General features: G+C 38.1%; 1 pseudogene; it reads left to right on the top strand.

The window, feature by feature from the left end:
• LOC141332957 (uncharacterized) overlaps positions 1-18,772 on the top strand; it is a 100,265-nt pseudogene extending 81,493 nt beyond the window's left edge.
• The last annotated feature ends 1,844 nt before the right edge of the window (positions 18,773-20,616 follow it).

Genomic DNA, 20,616 nt, shown 5'->3' with positions numbered 1-20,616 from the left:
AGTTGTCATTAACATGTTTGTGTTCTCGTTGGTGTGATTGTTGTTTCGAGCAGCAGGAGTCTGTCAGCGCGCGCTCATTTGAATGATTCGAATCACTGAATCATTTTATGACGCAAATGATTCCATGAACTCGGAATTCACTCGAAAAGCTCCGTTTCTCTCATAACGATAAACTGATGCATGATATAGGAAGCGAAATACTCATATGCGGATGCACTTTATTTACACATACTAACATTCATAAATGTTACCTAAAGTATTACAATGTTAATTTCAATAAAAATGCATGCCACTATATCATTTATAAAAACTACAACACTGCCTGAACATTTTTTACCATTGTAAACATTGTGAATGCTTAAAAGCACAAACCTTTCTTCAGCCGAATCACAACAGATGCGGGAGCGCGCTCAGCCGTATGACCTCACCAGACCAAAATAAGAGTCCCGTTCAAAATCATAATAAGGAATTCAGAGTTCATACATAAATGCATGCTGAATAATGTGCTGAAAATATTAATAAATCACGAGAGAGTGTGAGATAAGGTCTAAAAGTCACAATTGTCATGTTTAGGCGCTTAAAGCTTTATATAGTAAAATGCAAAAAGAAAAATAGAAATTAAAAATAGCTGTTAAACATAGCTGGAGTATGAGCTTATAAAGCAGTGTTAATGCATTTCCAGCTGGCACATGACCTTTAACATTGAAACTTGGTTGAAATAAGGTCAATTGCCTATGTTAACGCCATCGGCCATCAATGACAGAAATTCAACGTTGACATGACTCTTTTCACACTTATGGGGTTCAAAGAAATTGAAGTAGTCATAGTTTTGTAAACTTCTGTAGTGGTAAATGGAAACTGCCACAAATATGTTTTTGTGTCCTCAAAAAAAAAAAAAAAAAAAAAAAAAAAAAAATCCCTGATAGTGCTTCAATAACTTTCCAAAAGAGAAATAAATTAATACACAAATAAACAAACAAACAAACAAAATAGCCAGAGATTGATTACAATAGTCAAAAGAGTGATAGATCAAATTTGCCAGCACACAACCTTTGTAACAGTTACAGCATTGACTAGTTTTATGTGAATTTAATGGCAAGGTATAAAAACAGAAAGTATGTTTTAAATGTACATTAAATGAAAAACAAATAAGTAGAGAAAAGAAGACAGAGAAAATATTCCAAGATTTACGATGTTAATAACTTTAGAAAAGCATCATCACAGGGGCACGAAATGCTATTCTATATACAACCTTTTTATGAGGTTTATGTGTAGCCTATTTGTGATTCTTGTACGAATGGACTTTTATTTTGCTCTGGTGATGTGACGTCATAAAGATGCGCGCTCCTCATCTGTTGTGATTCATCTGAATAAAGGTTTGTGGGTTTTAAAGTTGTTAAACTAATGCACACTGTAATATCAATTAAAACATTTACAAGCTATGTAAATACATCCGTCATTGTTAAATATAATGTTGTAATGCCTTATTTGGTGTTACTTAAAACATTAGCCTTAAGTAACAGAGAAGGTGCATCTCAGTTCGCTCTAGGGTTGCCACCCGTCCCTTAAAATACGGAATCGTCCCGTATTTGAGAATGAAATTGCGCGTCACGTTTTTAATCAATACGGGACGGGTTTTGTCCCGTATTTTTTATATATTTTTTTTAAAGCAGCGTCTCATGCAAATAATCACTGCGGTAAAGCAAGTCGCGGTTCAGAATAACACGGTCAAGCCAGCCGCGATTGATTTTAAGTGTGCGCGCATATTACAGTGATTACGGTAGTTTCAGAAACAACACAAAAGGTGTGTTCGAGCTCATGCTGCGCTGGGCAGACCGATCGGCGAGATTAGCCGAAAGCAGTCGGGGAGGAGCTGAAAACGGAGCCGTGAAGTCGGACAAATTGGAGATCTCGTTGGTCCCTCAAACATGGCAGATCACGTGGCGTTTGCCTACTTTATTGCAGATTAACTGGAAGCTATAGGAATACCTTTTTTGTTGGAAGAAATGCAGCACATGCAAGTAAAGCAGCATCTACAGATTTCAGCATCAATCAGTGTTGACCACATTACATTAAATGTCTGTGACATTTTAGTTATTCCATAAAAAATATTACTTAAATATGCAGCTGAATACTATAAGTGGTCTGTATGAAAAAAGTACAATAATAAACTTATGCACAAATCCAATATAAAGAATTTAAGGGAAAAAATGTACTGCAGTCAAAAGATCATAAACTATTTACGAAATGGCATGCAAATTGATTTGTTATGCTCGAAACACACGTGATCATCGTCACGTGGTGAATGTGGCCAATCATGAGAAGCTGTGACGTCATCACAGCCTGGCGCAGTCCCTTCTGAAATGTTGCGCTGGCTGAGCAAGCCGGCTGTTCTCGAAACGCTCTCGCGTTACTTTGATGCCACACGTGAACGTCACGTGGCGTCGGCGCCGGTTCAAGTCGGACAAAATTTCTAACCGGCATGCACTACTTCAAGTCAGCCGCCGATCGGTCTGCGCAGCGCTGCATGAAGTCGAACGCACCTATTGAGAACGCGCTTGCAGAGCGCTTTTCATTTAGACGCCCAGGACTGAGAGATAATACTACAAAATGCTCGTGAATTTTTACTTACTTATTTATTTGCATTTCTGCTTTAATATCCGTTTTATTTATTGGTGTACTTGATGATGATGATGATGATGGATTTATATAGCGCTTTCATTGTGTATTGCCGTACACCCAAAGCGCTTTACAATCATATGGGGGAACTCTCCTCAACCACCACCAGTGTGCAGCATCCACTTGGATGATGCGTCGGCAGCCACAGTACAACGGCGCCGGTGCGCTCACCACACACCAAATACAGGTGGAGAGGAGAGAGTGATGGAGCCAATTCAATGAATGGGGATTATTAGGAGGCCATGATTGACTAGGGCCAGTGGAGGGAATTTGGCCAGGACACCGGGGTTACACCCCTACTTGACGGTTCTTTTCTGAGAAATGGGACATTATTAGACTTTAGAGTCTAATAAGTAGAAAAAAACCAATGATCAGTTCTTATTCAGGACGTCCCATATTATATGCAGAACTCATATGAAACCTTTTTACTGCAGCATTTTTGAGATATGGGACATTATTACATTTTAACGGGGTATATAGACCCCATTTCTAAAAAGTAGAAAAAAAACAATGATCAGTTCTTATTCAGGACGTCCCATATTATATGCACAACTCATATGAAACCTTTTTACGGCAGCATTTTTGAGATATGGGACATTATTACATTTTAACGGGGTATATAGACCCCATTTCTAAAAAGTAGAAAAAAAACAATGATCAGTTCTTATTCAGGACGTCCCATATTATATGCACAACTCATATGAAACCTTTTTACGGCAGCATTTTTGAGATATGGGACATGATTACATTTTAACGGGGTATATAGACCCCATTTCTAAAAAGTAGAAAAAAAACAATGATCAGTTCTTATTCAGGACGTCCCATATTATATGCACAACTGATATGAAACCTTTTTACTGCAGCATTTTTGAGATGACCCCGCCCCCCCCAGCACCCATCCAACACCCCCCCCCCCCCCGAATGCGTCCTTTATTTTTGGGAATTAAAAGTGGTAACCCTAGTTCGCTCTCTATATCATGAATCATTCGTGTGATGATAAGAAGAGATGAGAGAAACTGAGAATCCGAATCATTTGAATCAAATCATTTGTGAAATGATTCAGTGATTCGATTCAGCGGCACGCGGACTACAAACGACAACAACAAACACAAACGAGTGAATAACAACCGATCATGATTTCATTCAAGTGTAATATATTAGATATAAACAAACAATTAAACACCAAATATAAATTAAAATAGCCTACCTAAATATGAACGGTTGTGTAATTTGTTAATATTTAATACTTTTTATATGTACTCCGACTGTCTTACTAGTGCACTGACTACTGAACTAGCAGCTGATTAAAACGCACTTAGAGATTTAGTTTGCATTGATTTTTTTGTGTCTATTTATTATTCTCATCTTAAACAGGACAAAGTGTATAAACACACAGAAAAACTCCTGGAGAATCAACAGAGATTCATGATACACATTTTAAAAATGGCGTTTATTAAAGAGGAGATTGAAGACATGAAGATCGAAGAAATATTCAAACATGAAGATACTGAGGAACAAACAAAGATGGTGTTTATTAAAGAGGAGAGTGAGAACATTAAGATTGAAGAAGCATTCAGAGTCAAACATGAAGATACTGAGGAACAAACAGGTTGGTTTTCATTCTCAAAGCTGAAATGAATTGTATTTATGAATAATGTCACACAAGTGTAGAAATGTTCAGACATTCAACAGAAGTGTTGAGATCACATGACAAACAGTAACACTAAATATCTTTCTTTCACAGTGTGCATTTGTTATTATGACATCATGCATTAAGATTGTAACAATAATATGGAATTAACCTAAACAATATGTATGTGTATCTATATTATAAATTGTAACAATAAACCCAATATTTGCTTCTAATATTAAAACCATTTATTTCTAGCACAGGGCTTGATATTAAGCTTTGACATTAGACAATCAGACATTCACTTGTCCGAGTAAAAAGTGTACTTGTCTGATGCAAAAAAGAGCCTTTTTTGCCGTAAATTAATCTATTCTGAAGCATCACTACTCTATAAGGTCTCACTTTAATCAGAATTTTTGTGATATTTACCTTAAATTGATTTCTAGGACACTTTTTAACTTACATTCAATTCTGAAATTTTATCAATACATTCAGTTACAATAACTAGGCTCTGTTTGGTTACCATTCAGATTAAATCAGTATCAACAAACTCCATCTTTCCACTGCACAGGAAAAACCCAGTCTGCATCGAAAATGCCATTTCAATGTATTTACTTTGACTGTTTAATGAAGATAAGAGGTTCCAAAAAATGCATTTACACAGTAAAATTGCAAATGCATAAATAATGTTATAAGATTAATGTTGTACTTTTTTTTAACATATAAATCTAAAATGTTGAAAAAATGCAATTCTTTTAAATATGAAACCGAACCACCAATAGATGGCAGTAAGTCACAAAAACGGTCAGTGATCCCTGGTGAAAAAACCAGCTAAAACCAGCCTAGGCTGGTTGGCTGGTTTTAGCTGGTCAACCAGCCTGGTTTTAGCTGGTCATAGCTGGGAGGCAGGCTGGTTTTAGAGGGGTTTTGGCCATTTTTCCAGGCTGGTCTTAGCTGGTCAGGCTGGAAGACCAGCTAAAACCAGCCATTTCCAGCTTAAACCAGCTAAGACCAGCCAACCAGCCTAGGCTGGTTTTAGCTGTTTTTTTCAGCAGGGATGTGTCTAAAATGTAAGTCAGTTAATAATAACTACTAGTTTAATGAACTACTGTTGTATAAAATCAATGTCAGGTTTGTAATCGCAATGGTGCTTACCTATATTATGTTATACACAATTTATATATTTTTTTCTACCGCAGTATGTTTGTTTCTTTGTGTATGCTGTTGCGCCTATTAGTTTTAAAATTTCCGTGATTCAGATAGGCTGCACGAGCTTGATACTTGATACTTGAGACTGTTTACACTGTAATACAATCAGAATCATTCTCTTCAAAGTTTCGGTGCCACGCTAGTTATTGTTTGTTATTGATTTTTAATCAGGTTACTTGTCCCATCGGACAAGTAAAATTCTCCTTCACTTGCCTATTCACAAAATCCACTTGTCTCGGACAAGCGTTAATGTCGAGCCCTGTAGCACTTTGGCTAATTATGCAATGGATTAATTATGCAAAAGTAAGAAAATAACTTATTTTACGCAGAAGCAAACCTTGAAATGTGAGTAAACATATTTGGCTACTGCATGCTGTCTACATTTGTTAATTTTAAGATATTTGGTAAGCAAATAAAACAGCCAGTGGACACTAAGCCTACATCTAAATTAATCCCGATACAACTGAAAACAGCCATTTTGTTTTAAAATTTTCTCCATCCACGCTAGCGTTTTCAAGCATTTGAAAGTGAGGTGATGGAGGGGGCATGCGAACAAATCGTTTACTTAACCCCAACTTTTGAAAGTAACATCAAAACTAAGCAAGTATTTCTGACAAGCCAAATTCTATTTTTACTATAAAAACTATAAAAACAAATATTGACTGTACATAGAGATCGATTTAAGAAACTATTCGATACAGAAACATCCATTATGAGTTGTTATTAATGTTTCAAAATACAAGCAAGAATGCAATTTTCCTTGAACATCCAAATTATTGCAAATGTCGATTTTATATAAGTTAAACAAAAAGTTAATAAGTGAACATTTTACATTTTTAAATGTAGCCTACATTTTACACACAATATTGTTATATTTTACAACAAAATAATAATAGTTCCAACGTAATCCACAACAGAACTGGTGTGTGTCTACAAGAAACAGCAGTGTTCTGTTACTGAATGAATCTGCAGCTTTAAATGATTCAGAGAGACAGTGATCATTAATCCATTCATAAATACAGCCACTTGTTTCATGACTAAATAAATTAATAAATGAGTGACACAATGCCTCGCTCATTAAGACAGTGACTTACCGCTACCTACTGGTGAATTTAGTTTTAAATCTACAAGTTTTGCCATCAATTTATTGCTTTGTTAGTATATTATTAATACACTTAATGGAATGTTAACCCTTTAACTGCCCCACCAAGAAAAAGGCAATTGAAAAAAATTTGTTTGCATTTTTTTTATCTCTTTATGTCACTAATAACCACACTCAATGTTTTTTTTTCTATACATCCCATCATTTTTTAAATATTGACCTCTACCAAACGGTTGATATGTCACTGGAATTCACACTTATACTATGAAAATATGAACTAATATGAACATAAACACTAATTTATTTAAAATTATCATCAAAAAAATATATTTTTGTATATTGAATCTTCTTTATTTATTGAAGTATGCCATAAAATATTTCAGGTTTTCATTTTATCACGGAAATTATGTTTTCTTGTTTTTAATACCAAAATAAAAAGAACTCAAATAACTAAAACTAACAAAACAAAAGACATTACATGCTTTCTGCATTAAAAAAAATAAATAAGTAATAATAATAATAAAATAAAAAACAGCAAAAGATAATAATATAATGGCATTTTAGGCTTTCGTGTTTCAAGAAACATGCCGGCAAGTGTGGCAGTGCAACAGAATTTTTGTTTCTAGATAAATTAACATTTCTTTGTAAACCAGCAATGTTGTGTAGTGTAAACCAACATTAGAAACAATCCTTCAAACAATATAAAAAACTAGTGATTGTAAAACTTTTCAGCAACATCTCTTGTGAGAGTGAGAGTGCGCATTCTTTTACCATAGAAACTGTTGTAAAAAACTAAACTAAACAAAACAAACAAACAAAAAAACAAACAAATAAATAACAATCTTAAAATTTTAATGTTAATACACCAGTATTTGTCATTTAAGAAGTATCTGCAACTGATCGTTATGTTTTTCAAACATTAATTCTATGATTTCATTATATTTACTTAAAAATATCCAAAAGTGGCAAAAAAGACATACTTAAGAAATGTATATTCATAGTATATTCATGAGGAAATAACAATAGCTGTGTCATATTCATAACTATGAATGATCAGAAGTTTATATTTATCAGCAAATAGTCCATTCTGACTGTAGAAATGGATGATTTGAAAACATTAGCTTAGCATTTCTACCTTTACCATAAAGTGACAAATCAACCGTTTGGTTGAGCAAATTTTTGAAAAAATGATTGAAAACATACTGAAGTTTTTTTTGTCAACAAGCAACATAATTTTGTAAAGTTAGGTGTTATATGACAAAGAAATATGCTTAGCTTGCAAAATTTCACCAAAAACAGTTCACATGGCAGGAGTGATTTCTTTGATTCTGACATCCATGAGAGAAGAAGTGTTGTGGCACAAGTAGAGACCTGCGCGGGACGGATTTTTCAGTCCCGCTCCCGCAAGATTGTGTCCCGCGCCCGCCCGCTCCCGCAAAAATATACGTTATCTCGTCCCGCTCCCGCCCGCGGCATTCATGATTTGTCCCGCTCTCGCCCGCAAAAGCCCGCATAAAATTAATCTATATTGATTTTTTCTGTACATCGATTGAATTTACATGAAACAGTTCTGTAACATCTTGTAAGTTCCACTAGACCCCAGCATAAACGCTCTGGATAAAATATGTGTTATTTAGACTAAGCATCAACATTCACAAACCACTGTTATTCTTAATAAAAAGCAAACATGAGCTATGCGTGCATCTACGGCAGAATGCAAACAAACAAGGCTCCTTTAAAGCTGACATCTCATAAAGCTCTTATAACACAATGGATATTATGCACAATTAATCTTTCATACATGTCTACACTTTGGGTGTTGTAATTTGTAAGCACCCAATAATCAGCACTGTTCAATACTTTTGAGCAGTGAGTGGATTTTAACTTAAACACCACTGATTGGCGATGCGCTCCAGAAATCAGCAGATGGCAACATTGCTCACACTTCAAACAAGTTTTAAACCGAAACTGCCTATTCTTGCGCTTACTGATCATATTTATGTTGTTCTTGCTGCTTTTGTGCAATAGATGAATAACATTTTTTGTTTTTAGATATTATATGTTTAGATATTTTTATTTTGCGGGAGTCCCGCGAATCATTTTATTTTCCCGCGTCCCGCACACACACGAGCTCTTACCCGCCCGCACCCGCACTCGCCCATCAAGTTTTGTCCCGCGCCGCACTCTGTTGCGTTGGGTCCCGCGGGTCCCGCGGTACTCCCGCGGGATTGCAGGTCTCTAGTCACAAGTACTGCTGATTGACATAATGACATCTAGTGGATTTTTTTGGCATAACATAGCTCAACCAGATGGTAGAGATGGCTCAATCAGCTTAAGTTAAGTTAGGTACTCCTCTTAATAAAATATAGTGACTCAAAATGTGCTCAACCATTTGGTCGATAATGTGGCATTACGTACAATTAACAATGCTAGGAATTTTTTGCCTGTATCAAAGGTAAGAAATGCACCTGTAAGTAAGTTTAAGTCTGTCTAGTGGCACCAACTACAAACTCAGTTAAAGTTAAGGTGATGAGTAGACTTTCCAATAAATTGATTTATTTTTGTTTATTTTGTCTGCATGTAATGGCTGATAAAGCCATTAGTCTTGGATGGAGCAGGTGAGCTCTTGATCTGAGACTTTTTTGCCTCCCTGTTAGGCTACTCCTGTCTTTGAGATTGGCAGTGCTCCCTTCACGCTCTTGGGTCTCCTATGAGCACACCGCTCCCAGGGTAAACGCCTGGATTCCCCTCTTATCTCTGAGAGTTAATTCCTCCACTCCATGGAGTTTCGTGAGGCAATACCGAACTGGCCTCCCAGATGGCCTCCCCTCTGTGATTATTATAGAGTCAATTATGAGCATGCTGCTCTCTGCAGCTCCCATCATGTGACTGTCCTTATGGCTTAGTTGGCAGTGCTATCCTAACCCTTACTCAATTTAGAGGGTTGCCTGTGAGTATCACGCTGCCAAGGTGAGCATCTGCTCCCTGATGAGCCGTGAGGCAGCCAAAAAATGTTAGTTCATCTTTGCCTCTGTTTGGTGGCTTTTATGGTTGAGCGGAGTAGTGCTCCCCTCACTCTCAAGGGTCACCTATGAGTACAGTGTTCTCAAAGTGAGTTCCCTTCTCATCTCTTTGAGTTGAGTCTGTCGCTCGCTGAAGACCCAAACTCAATCTCTGAAACACGGACAACTCTATTTGTGTAAGGTCATCACATAAAAAAGGTTTAAATCATTAGGCTATGCAACATGCAAAATAATTAAAAGTCCTCTCTTGAACTGCACCTTCACTTCCATTTTCCTTTTCAGTCTCTTTTTGTTTTGGCCTAATCTCTCTCTGTCTCTCACATGACTTTAGGGTTTAACAAACTATGCTTTCTAAATGGCCTAAATTTTAAAATTAGAACAGTGGGGAAAATAATTATTTGATCCCCTGCTGATTTTGTATGTTTGCCCACTGACAAAGAAATGTATCCTCAGTATCTTCATGTTGAAATTTAAATGGTAGGATTATTCGAACAGAATAACAACAACAACAAAAATCCATAAAAAACGCATTTCAAAAACGTTATACATTGATTTGCATTTTAATGAGCTGCATAACAGAACGGCTTTACTGACAAAATGTACACTGGATATCGCATGTGAGATATCATGCAGCCCTAACCTTAACATGCTTCTTCTTGAGCCACTCCTTTGCTGCCTTGGTCATGTGTTTTGGGTCATTGACATGCTGGAATACCCATCCATGACCCATTTTCAATTGTTCTCACCCAAGATTTAATGGTACATGTCCCCATCCATCATCCCTTTGATGCAGTGTAGTTGTCCTGTCCACTTTTCCCACCTCCATGTTTAACTCCAAGGGTGTTCAGGGATGCCAGAGAAAATCGGGTTATCACACATACTTCAGGTTTGAATATCCAGGATGGTTTCTTTCATTATGTTTTTTTTTTTATGACCGCATCTATCTGTTCACTGAGTGCTTTGACAGTAGTCCAATAAGACAGTTAAGGCGGCGTACACGGTGCGAATTCGGACGGTCGGAAGACTGTGTGGACACGCACACGTCACAAGTGACTTTTCTTACGGACGCAGTGGTACACGGCACAATTTTAAAACCTGGCGTGCCAATTTCCGAGCCAATCACATTCTGAGAGGAAGGCTGTGTATAATATACTGTGTATGTAGGCTACTGTTAAATACAACTGCTCTCTGTCTATTTCATTACTGCATATAAAAAATATGAGCCGTGAGACACTTTGCTACACATGCAGGAACCGTCTGATCACCCTTGCGTGTGTAGTACACTCGTTGCAAACTTGACAAAACTTGACAAAACTTCACCTTTACAGCAGTGCTAACAAGCATTAAAGACATTGGAACTGCAATGCTACAGCACTGTACAGCATTGTAATGTATGTTTTAACGTAGTATTATGCACGTAGAGGGGGCTAGTTGGCCACCATTGATGCGCGGGTCAATGTAAAAAGAACCCGAACCCGACCGACGTTTTCAACTAACCCGCCCACAACTCGGACGGCCAAAAAAATAAAATATTGTACCCGACCCACTTCCTGACCCGCATGTTTAATATTTGCGACTGACACCAGTGAACATATGCGGCTATGCGGTGGAGATGCGTTCACTGTCAAACAACATTCGGCATTAATTAGGTAATTTTGTCAAAAGAAATGTTCTTGATTACAAGAAAAATACAGATTGTTCTTGTGATTTATTTTGTCTTTCCTTTATACAGATTTAAATAGTTTCATTTTCGAAGTACTCTAAATTATGTCAGTGATTCTCCGATGTTAAATATGATCAAGAATAATTATATATATATATATATAGAGAGAGAGAGAGAGAGAGAGAGAGAATTTTTTTTTGTAATAAAAGTTAAGAAAAAGATTAGCCTATAGCCCTAAATATATAGACTACAAGCTAATTATTTTTTTCTTAACTTTAACTTCTTCTAAAAATTATCAAGAATATTAAATCAACTTAATAGGCTAGCTTAACGAATTTTCAACCATAACGAATGCACTTCAAAACGAAGATTTCATATATAAATTCAGGAATCGCGAATATGACTACATAATATTATTTTATATATTAATTGTATAGCTATAATAGTTGTATCAAATGAATAAGGAAATTATAGTGCCTTGAATTTATTAAGTAATGTTTAATTTCGTTCGTTTCGCTCTCTGGAAATGTAAAGAAAAAATACCGTTTTTCTTGGAATCCGTTTTTAATCCCTGGTTTTAAACAAGCATATACAGGAGATAATTTCTATATTACTGCTTGAATAAACATTTAAAAATAGTGCTAGAAATTGTATAATTAAAGAAAATTAAACAGACCTAGGCATTTGAAAAGACAGTGAAATGTGTCTAATAATTCCAAAAAGAAAGAGAAGTATTGGACATAATCAAAATATTCGAGACATTTATTAGGAATACCATTTTCTTAACAATTAAGATGCTGCATGTGTTTATCCAGTCTAATCGATGTATGTCTCTCCCCTGACTTTCCCAACAAAAATTTCACCCCCTGTCAGAAAATACATAAAACTGACGTTACTGAGCTATATGCGTTTAAAAGTAGCCTATTAAAATGGTACAATGACATTGCTCAGTTCAACGTGTTGGGAAATCGGGCATTTTGTCCCGCGTCAGCATGTATTCAACAGTTAATAACGCTCAACATTCAAAAGGTGAATATTATTCAGCCAATAAAGTGTAGGTCTATGCATTTCATAGAAAATTGTGTCTAGTACTATATAAATTATAAAGGTTTAATTGGCATCTTTATTTCAAACGACCCGACCGACCGGGACCCGAATATCATTAAAAATATTTTTGGATGACTCGTAACCGCGGGTGACCGCAGGCACCCGCTCATTTTGGATCAACCCGCGCATCACTGTTGGCCACCACTGTAGCTAGCAATAGCTGTAGCAAACAATAGGTGATCGATCACCTATCGATACATCATATAGCGCTCGCTGTTCTTGCCAAAGAGTTTATCCTCTTTCTCGATAGTCCAAGTCGCCATGGCGCTGTCATGTTCATCTCGTTCTGTGGATTTCTTTTCTTTAGCTTCTGATTGGTTATTTCCCGTTTGATCAACAAATCGGGTCGTTCAACAGCACACATGTCACGTTTTCAATCCGACAGCTCCCGAAGTTTTTTAACATGTTTAAAAATGATCGTGAGGTTGGGAAGTGCTCGTAAGGCACTCTGCTCGTCTCGTAATTTCTCACACACTATACGAGCCCCGACCATACGAGAAGAGACGATTTCCTCCGATAACCAAAAAAATCCCATGCGAGATCGTACGACCTCAAAAATCGTACCGTGTACGCCCGCCTTTATTGGATTGTTCTAGTTTTTCAGTGTGGTTGTATGCAAATTCCAGTCTTGACCAAAGTTATTTTATTTCATCTTGTAACGTAATCTGTAACTCTAGTTTGTTATTTATGGATGCAAGTCTTTTGTCTGTTTGTTTGGTTTAGGAGTGCTTCTCTTAGTTGTAGTGCTACTATCCATTTTGCAGTGGTTTAGTGTTGATCGATGTATGCTTCTGTAAATTAATTTTTTCCAGTGTACAGTTAGTTTGTTCTTATAGTTGTCAGTATGTAATAATAATCCACAGTATTGCTACAGTTTGTAGAGATAATACAGTTAGTACAGTGAGTACAGCTCTCTCAGTGACTGTGTGCTGCCATGATGAATCTTGCGCTCTTTGAGTGATCTCGCGTTACTCAGAGTCCGATACATTTACCAAAATATTTCAGCATTCACCTCACTCTCAATCACCATTATATGTCTGATCTCAGATGCAACTGCCCTCGTGTTTTGTCACAAATGGCAGTCACAAGTAAATTTTCTGTCACCTTTGCAGGACTGTGATATGAAGAGTGTATAAAATTACACATCTTTGGCAACAATGTAAAAAGTGAATAACACATAACAGGCGCAATACCTGCATAAACACAGATTTCTATTGGTACAATATGGATTACATGACTAAACATGCGCCATCGTTTTCAAATACCTACTTTTTTACAGTGCACTTTACAACTGTCACAACACGTGTAGGAATGCACAACACAATGTAGGAGTAAATGCAAAGTTTTTATTAAAATCCTCAGGCAGGGTAACAGACAGACAGGATGACTGGAACATACACGCACACAGTAGGTAACGTTGAAACTGGACAGAGAAACTCAGAAATCAAACTTATAAACGTATAAAGAGGTTCTAATTACAACGATGGTGATGGGAATGAGGCTAATGAGCAGGAAGAACCAAATATGGGTATTGGGAAAAACCAAAACATAAAGCCAGTACAACAGAGGACCAAGGTGGAACCAGAGAGAGGGAGGAGCCCAACTAAGCTGGTGGGACAGAGCGATGGGGCACAGCTGGAGGAGTGAAGTCCTGAGGTGAAGGAGGGACAACAACTGACCAAGGCAGAGCTGGTGGACCGACGGGCGACGGTGGAGATGAGGGGGCTGAGAGCCGGGGTGGAGCCGCAGGGTCGGAGGTCCGTGGGGAGTCAGACTCTGAGGCTGGAGGCGAAGACGAGGGATCCTCCAGCCATGACGGCGATGTAGACTGGCAGACCCAGTTTTAGCTCACCCTCAGTGGCGGTGCAGTGAGCGTTGCTGTCCTCAGCACCCTCACGCCCTACTGAAACATCCACCATTGCGGGCACAGTGGCCGGCTCTCGCACCTGGTCGAACAGGCTTGGCTCTGGCTCCACGGCGATCGTCCGCACTGTCGCTCCTATAGGCGATGACTCAGTTGCAAGGGGCTCTGGCTCGTGCCCCGCATGTCGGGGTGGTAGCTGGCTGGGCTCTGGGTCTGGAGTGGCACTGGTGAGTTTCTCCAGGAAATAGGCAGGGAACGAGGATCTGTTTCTCACCAGTGTCCACTCCACAAAGGTGGCAAAATTCACTCAAGGGCTGTCCTCGGATGATAGCGCTCTGTTCACCATGTTTAAGCTTGCTTCAGAGAGCGCACAGAACATGGAGGTAACTGTTTTGGTCTGGCTATCTGTTACGATGTGTGTTTGAATGTGCAACACCATGTAGGTGTAAATGCAAAAGTCTTTAATAAAGTCCTCAGGCTTGAACATAAACGCACACAGTAGGTAACGTTGAAGCCGGACAGAGAAACGACAGGTGATGGGAATGACGCTGATGAACAGGAATAACCAAATATGGGCACTGGGAAAAAACAAAACATAAAGTCCAAGGGTGTGGCAACAATGCTAAAAGGCCATTTTTTCAATTATCCACTTCGGAGAGCGTTTTCAAAAAGCTTAGTTTTACTTAACATAAATGTCATCTCGGTGTGGATGGAAGACCAAAACAGAGGCCTTCAAATAGATTATTAGTGTGGACCAGGCCTAAAAGATACAATAGGAAATCACTTTCTGGGGACAACTTAACACTTATTGGATTGAACTACTGTTATATTTAGTTTTTTTTTTTCTAAAATGTTTAATGTTTATTTATTACATTTATTTTATTAAAACTTTTGCGTAGTGTGTGACGTTTCAAGCATGCAGGCTCTTCATCAGATTGTCTGCATGTTTGAAACATCACATACTATGCGAATTATTTAAAAAAAACTTTTTTATACTTTTTGGAGCCTTGGCTGATAGAGCTGATAAAACTGACGAGAATACTGCTTGAGAATAAATTACTAAAAAAAAAAAAATCTTACATACAACTAAGGCCTTGTCCACATAGAGATGTGTTTAGCTGTATATGCATAAATTTTGTATTGAATAAGCGTTTCATTCAGATGGATCTGGCATTTTGGGAGAAGTGAAACCGATATGTATTTAAACCGGGTCCCAGAGTGGATACATCTGAAAACAACACCCTTGTGTTTTCGTGTGTACAGTGAATCTGCATATTTTCTGAAACGATAATGTCATCAGCCAATGTCAGGTAACAAAAACATGAACAAACACTGAACGATTGTCTTTTTATTAACTAACATTAAAGGAACACTCCACTTTTTTTGGAAATAGGCTCATTCTCCAACTCACCCCGAGATAATAAGTTTTGAAATACATTCAGCCGTTCTCCTGTTCTGGCGATATCACTTTTAGCATAGCTTAGCATAGATCATTGAATCCTATGAGACCAATAGCAGCATTCAAAAACGACCAACGAGTTTCGATATTTGTCCTATTTAAAACTTGACTCTTCTGTAGTTATATTATGTACTAATTCCCGGTGGAAAATGTAAAGATGCGATTTTCTAGGCTGATAAGATTAGGAACTACACTCCAATTCTGGCGTAATAGTCAATGAAGTTTGCTGCCGTAACATGGCCGAAGCAGGCGCAGTAATATCACGCAGCACATGTGCAAATGCTAACCTAGCTGGGAACTAATTTCAGGCGCTGCATGATATTACTCCGCTTGCTGCATCCATTTTACGGCAGCAAACTTCCTTGACTATTACGCCGGAATGGTAGTGTAGTTCCTAATCTTATCGGCCTAGAAAATCGCAGCTTTACATTTTCCACCGTTATGAGTCCACGATATAAAAGATCAGATAGGGAAAGCTCTGACTTTGTGTGGATGTAGCCAAACTATTTACTTGGACAAATGGATGATATTTTTAGTTGTCCAAATGACAAGCACATATCAAGTCTTAATGTTTCAAAAAAGATGCAAAGAAAACCTGGGATTAAAGTCCAAAACTGACCTGAAATTATCTAACAAATCAATCAGGGTTAAAGTTGTACCATAAATGACCATTTAGGTTAGGTTATTAGCAACTAGTAAACTAATAAACTATCTCACTAATTTGATCCAGGTTCAGTACGTCAAGATAATTTGATGTGCACGCTTATTTTTAAGCAGTCCTTAATGCCAGTGCTCAGGCTGCATGTTCCTGTTTTTACATTATGTTTCCAGAGGTGTAATTATAATATAACTAACGTTTTTGACAAACGTTACAAACACAAAAAAAAAACATTTAAAATTGAGTGATTTAAATTTTTTAAATAAGATTTTTGAGAGATTAATGACCGTTTTCCACCATTTCTCCTCCTCTGACAGTCTGTTTTGGTGTTTTCCATTGAAAAGGTCAAGTGTAACAGCCCACTTTTATGATTGGCTAACATAAGTGCCCCCTTAATAAAACCACAGAAGGAATTATTGTATGATGAATTTTTCATTTGATGGTTGAATGGGGAGTTTGTCGCCTTTCTTTTTTCCTAGTCTCTCTCTAAATTTGTTGATTTTTATCCCCTATGAGACAAAAATAGTATATAATAATTGAGATCAGTCTGTATAGATTTTCTAGATTTAATTAATTTTATAACAGCCAACTTGAACTCTGTAGGGTACCGGCCAACCAGGATCAGGTTTGGACGCCCTGGTATAAAATCTAGCATACATGCATTACATATCCACATTTTGAAGTTAATTGTTTTGTGCCATTAAACTGGGGTTAACTTTTATCTCTTTGTTTTTCCACCTTAGACCTAACATCGCTGAAAGAGGAGAGAGAAGATCTGAATGAAACTGAAGAGAAAGATCAGTTTGAGAATCTTCATGATTTCGTATCTGGAAAAAAATATTTTTGTTCCTTACAGTCTGAAAAGACTTCTAAACAAAAAAGAGCTCAAAAAACAGGAACTGTGAGTATTTGCATTTGCTGTCAGTGTGGAAATACTTTCAAAGACCAAGCACACCTTAAAAGGCACATGAGAATTCACACTGGAGAGAAGCCTTACACATGCAATCAGTGTGGAAAAAGTTTCACTCAAAAAGGATGCCTTAACAGACATGTGAGATTTCACACTGGAGAGAAGCCTTACACATGCAAACAGTGTGGAAAGAGTTTCAAAGACCAAGCACAACTTAAAAGGCACATGAGAATTCACACTGGAGAGAAGCCTTACACATGCAATCAGTGTGGAAAAAGTTTCACTCGTAAAGGATGTCTTAACAGACACATAATATTTCACACTGGAGAGAAGCCTTACACATGCAAACAGTGTGGAAAAAGTTTCAAACAACAAGCATACCTTAAAAGGCACATGAGAATTCACACTGGAGAGAAGCCTTACACATGCAATGAGTGTGGAAAAAGTTTCACTCGTAAAGGATGTCTTAACAGACACATAATATTTCACACTGGAGAGAAGCCTTACACATGCAAACAGTGTGGAAAAAGTTTCAAACAACAAGCATACCTTAAAAGGCACATGAGAATTCACACTGGAGAGAAGCCTTACACATGCAATGAGTGTGGAAAAAGTTTCACTGTTAAAGGAAGCCTTAACAGACACATATTATTTCACACTGGAGAGAAGCCTTACACATGCAAACAGTGTGGAAAGAGTTTCAAAGACCAAGCACACCTTAAAAGGCACATGAGAATTCACACTTGAGAGACACCTTACACATGCAAACAGTGTGGAAAGAGTTTCAGTCAACAAGGAAGCTTTGAAAGTCACATGAAAATGTACAATAGAGAAAAGCCTAACAGATCCCCTCAGTCTGGATAGTTTCAATGTATGTGGAAGCCTTAAAGTTTACCAGAAAATTCACATTACAGGGAGCCTTTTTACCTGCCAACAGTGTGGAAAGAGTTTCACTCATAAAAGATACCTTAACATTCACATGAGAGTTCACACTGGAGAGAAGCCTTACACCTGCCACCAGTGTGGAAACAGTTTCAGTCAAAAAGGAAGCCTTGACAGGCACATGAAGATTCACAATAAAGAGAAGCCTAACAGATCCCCTTAGCATGGACAGAGTTTTAAACCATTCCGGTCCTTGATTATGATTGGTTGAGCCACAATCAAAGCTGTTGTAAATTACTCTACAAACATACACCTCTCTGTTTCTCGGCAACCACATAGTTGCAACCACAATTACAGTTGAGGTCAAAAGTTTACATTCCCCTTTCAGAATCTGCAAAATGTTCCCTCGTCAAAACAATCCTAAAGGATTTCAATAAGAATCTTATACAGGGCTCCTAAAATGATAGAAATTCTAATTCACATTTTAATGCAATGTGTTTTACCCATGGTACGTGTGGAAGTTATGTGTAAACGTGTGTAATGTGCATGTTACAGTTCAATGTTCACAGTTCTGCGGTGTGCAAAATGTGCAAGTGTGCCATATGAGCAACATGATGGGTAGTGAGATAGTTTGTGAGAAGCAGATCAGAGTGTTAAGTCCTATGTGGTGTTGTGATTGAGAGTCCGTATAGCCTGCGGGAAGAAGCTCCTCCTCAGTCTCTCGGTGTTGACCTTCAGGGAGCGGAAGCACTTTCGTGGCCACAACAGAGAGAACAGTCCATTGTTGGGTTGGTTGAGGTCTTTCACAATCATCCTGGCTTTGGTCCAGCACCGCTTGTTGTAGATCGAGAGCAGGTCAGGGAGCTTGATGCAGATCCTAAACACCTTAGAGGGCAGTCTAAAGTCTCTCAATCGTCTGTGATGGTAGCGGCGATGCCGGGCCCTTTTCACCACAGTGTTGATGTAGCAGGACCATGGCAGGTCTCGCGTAATGTGAACACTGAGGTATCTGAAGCTGTCCACTCTCTCCACTGGGCTCTCGTTGATGACAGGGGTCTGGTAGTTCCTTTCCTGCTTAGTACTAAAGTCCACTATCAGCTCCTTTGTCTTACTGAAGTTCAGGAGGAGGCTCTTCCTCTGGCACTAGCTCTCCAGATTTCTAATCTCCTCCATGTAGTCCATCTCGTCATTGTTAGAGATCAGGCCCACCACGACGGTGTCGTCAGCAAACTTGATGATGATGGTGGAGTTGGTAGTGGCTACGCAGTCATAGTCCTAGGTGTTCCAGCTTCATGGTGAGTGCAGATGGCATTATAGTGTTAAATGCAGAGCTGTAATCGACAAAGAGCATTTTAACATAATTCCCCTTTCTGGTGTCCAGGTGAGTGAGTGATGTATGGAGGAGGTGAGAGATGGCATCATCTGTAGAGTGGTTCGGGCGATATGCAAACTGCTGTGGATCCAGTGTGTCAGGTAGTGAAGAAATTATGAAGTCTCTAACCAGCCATTCAAAGCACTTCATCACTACTGATGTCAGGGCTACAGGGCGATAATCGTTAAGGGAAGCAGGATGTTTTTTTTTTATTTAGGACAGGAACAATGGTGGACTCTTTAAAGCATGTGGGGATTACCGACTGAGATAAGGAGAGGTTGAATATTTCAGTCAACACAGGTGCTAGCTGGTCTGCACAGGCTCTGAGAACCTCGACCTGAGATGCCATCTGGTCCTGCTTCTTTCCTGGTGTTCACTCTCCTGAAGGCTCTCCTAACATCATGCTCGGAGATGATGAATGCGTTACTGGTGTTGGCATTGTCTTCCTGTCTCCTGCTGTTAACGCCACTAGCGTTATTAGCATTGTTAACGCTATTTGCGTTGCTGGCTGCAGCCTCGAAGCAGCCTCCCCTGTTTGTGTATTTATAGTCCTCAGTTCCACACTCCCATTGTCCGTGATTGATGTTACTTCGTGTCTTATCATTCTGGGGTCTCCATGTTTCATTTTGTTTCATCAATAAATATCTAAATAGATAAATAAATAGATAAATAAATAAATAGAGTTTCATTGTAACTCCAGTTCCCTGCAAGATTCTTCCTGGCTCATCTCCAAGGCATTTGTGACATACTGTTATTCAAAAAATTTATATTAAAATCTCCCAGTAAAATTGTTTCAGTGTGACAATGAAACAATTTAAACAGTTCATCAAAATCATGGTAAAACAAAGCATTATGAGAAGGAGGGTTATATAACACAAAAATCTCTCTGATAACATTACATTTAAATTTAAAACCTTTAAAACATTGTTGAACTTTTTCTTTTTTGATATAACACTACATATATTAAGATGACTTCTAAAACACCTTTTGGTGTTGACTTTAAAACAACATTAATGTGTTCAATAAAGTTTCACTGGAAAATATTACAGTGTGTTTCC

The sequence above is a fragment of the Garra rufa genome, chromosome 4 (genome assembly GCF_049309525.1).
Source record: "Garra rufa chromosome 4, GarRuf1.0, whole genome shotgun sequence".
Taxonomy (NCBI): domain Eukaryota; kingdom Metazoa; phylum Chordata; class Actinopteri; order Cypriniformes; family Cyprinidae; genus Garra; species Garra rufa.
This window is presented reverse-complemented; position numbering and strand designations above follow the sequence as displayed.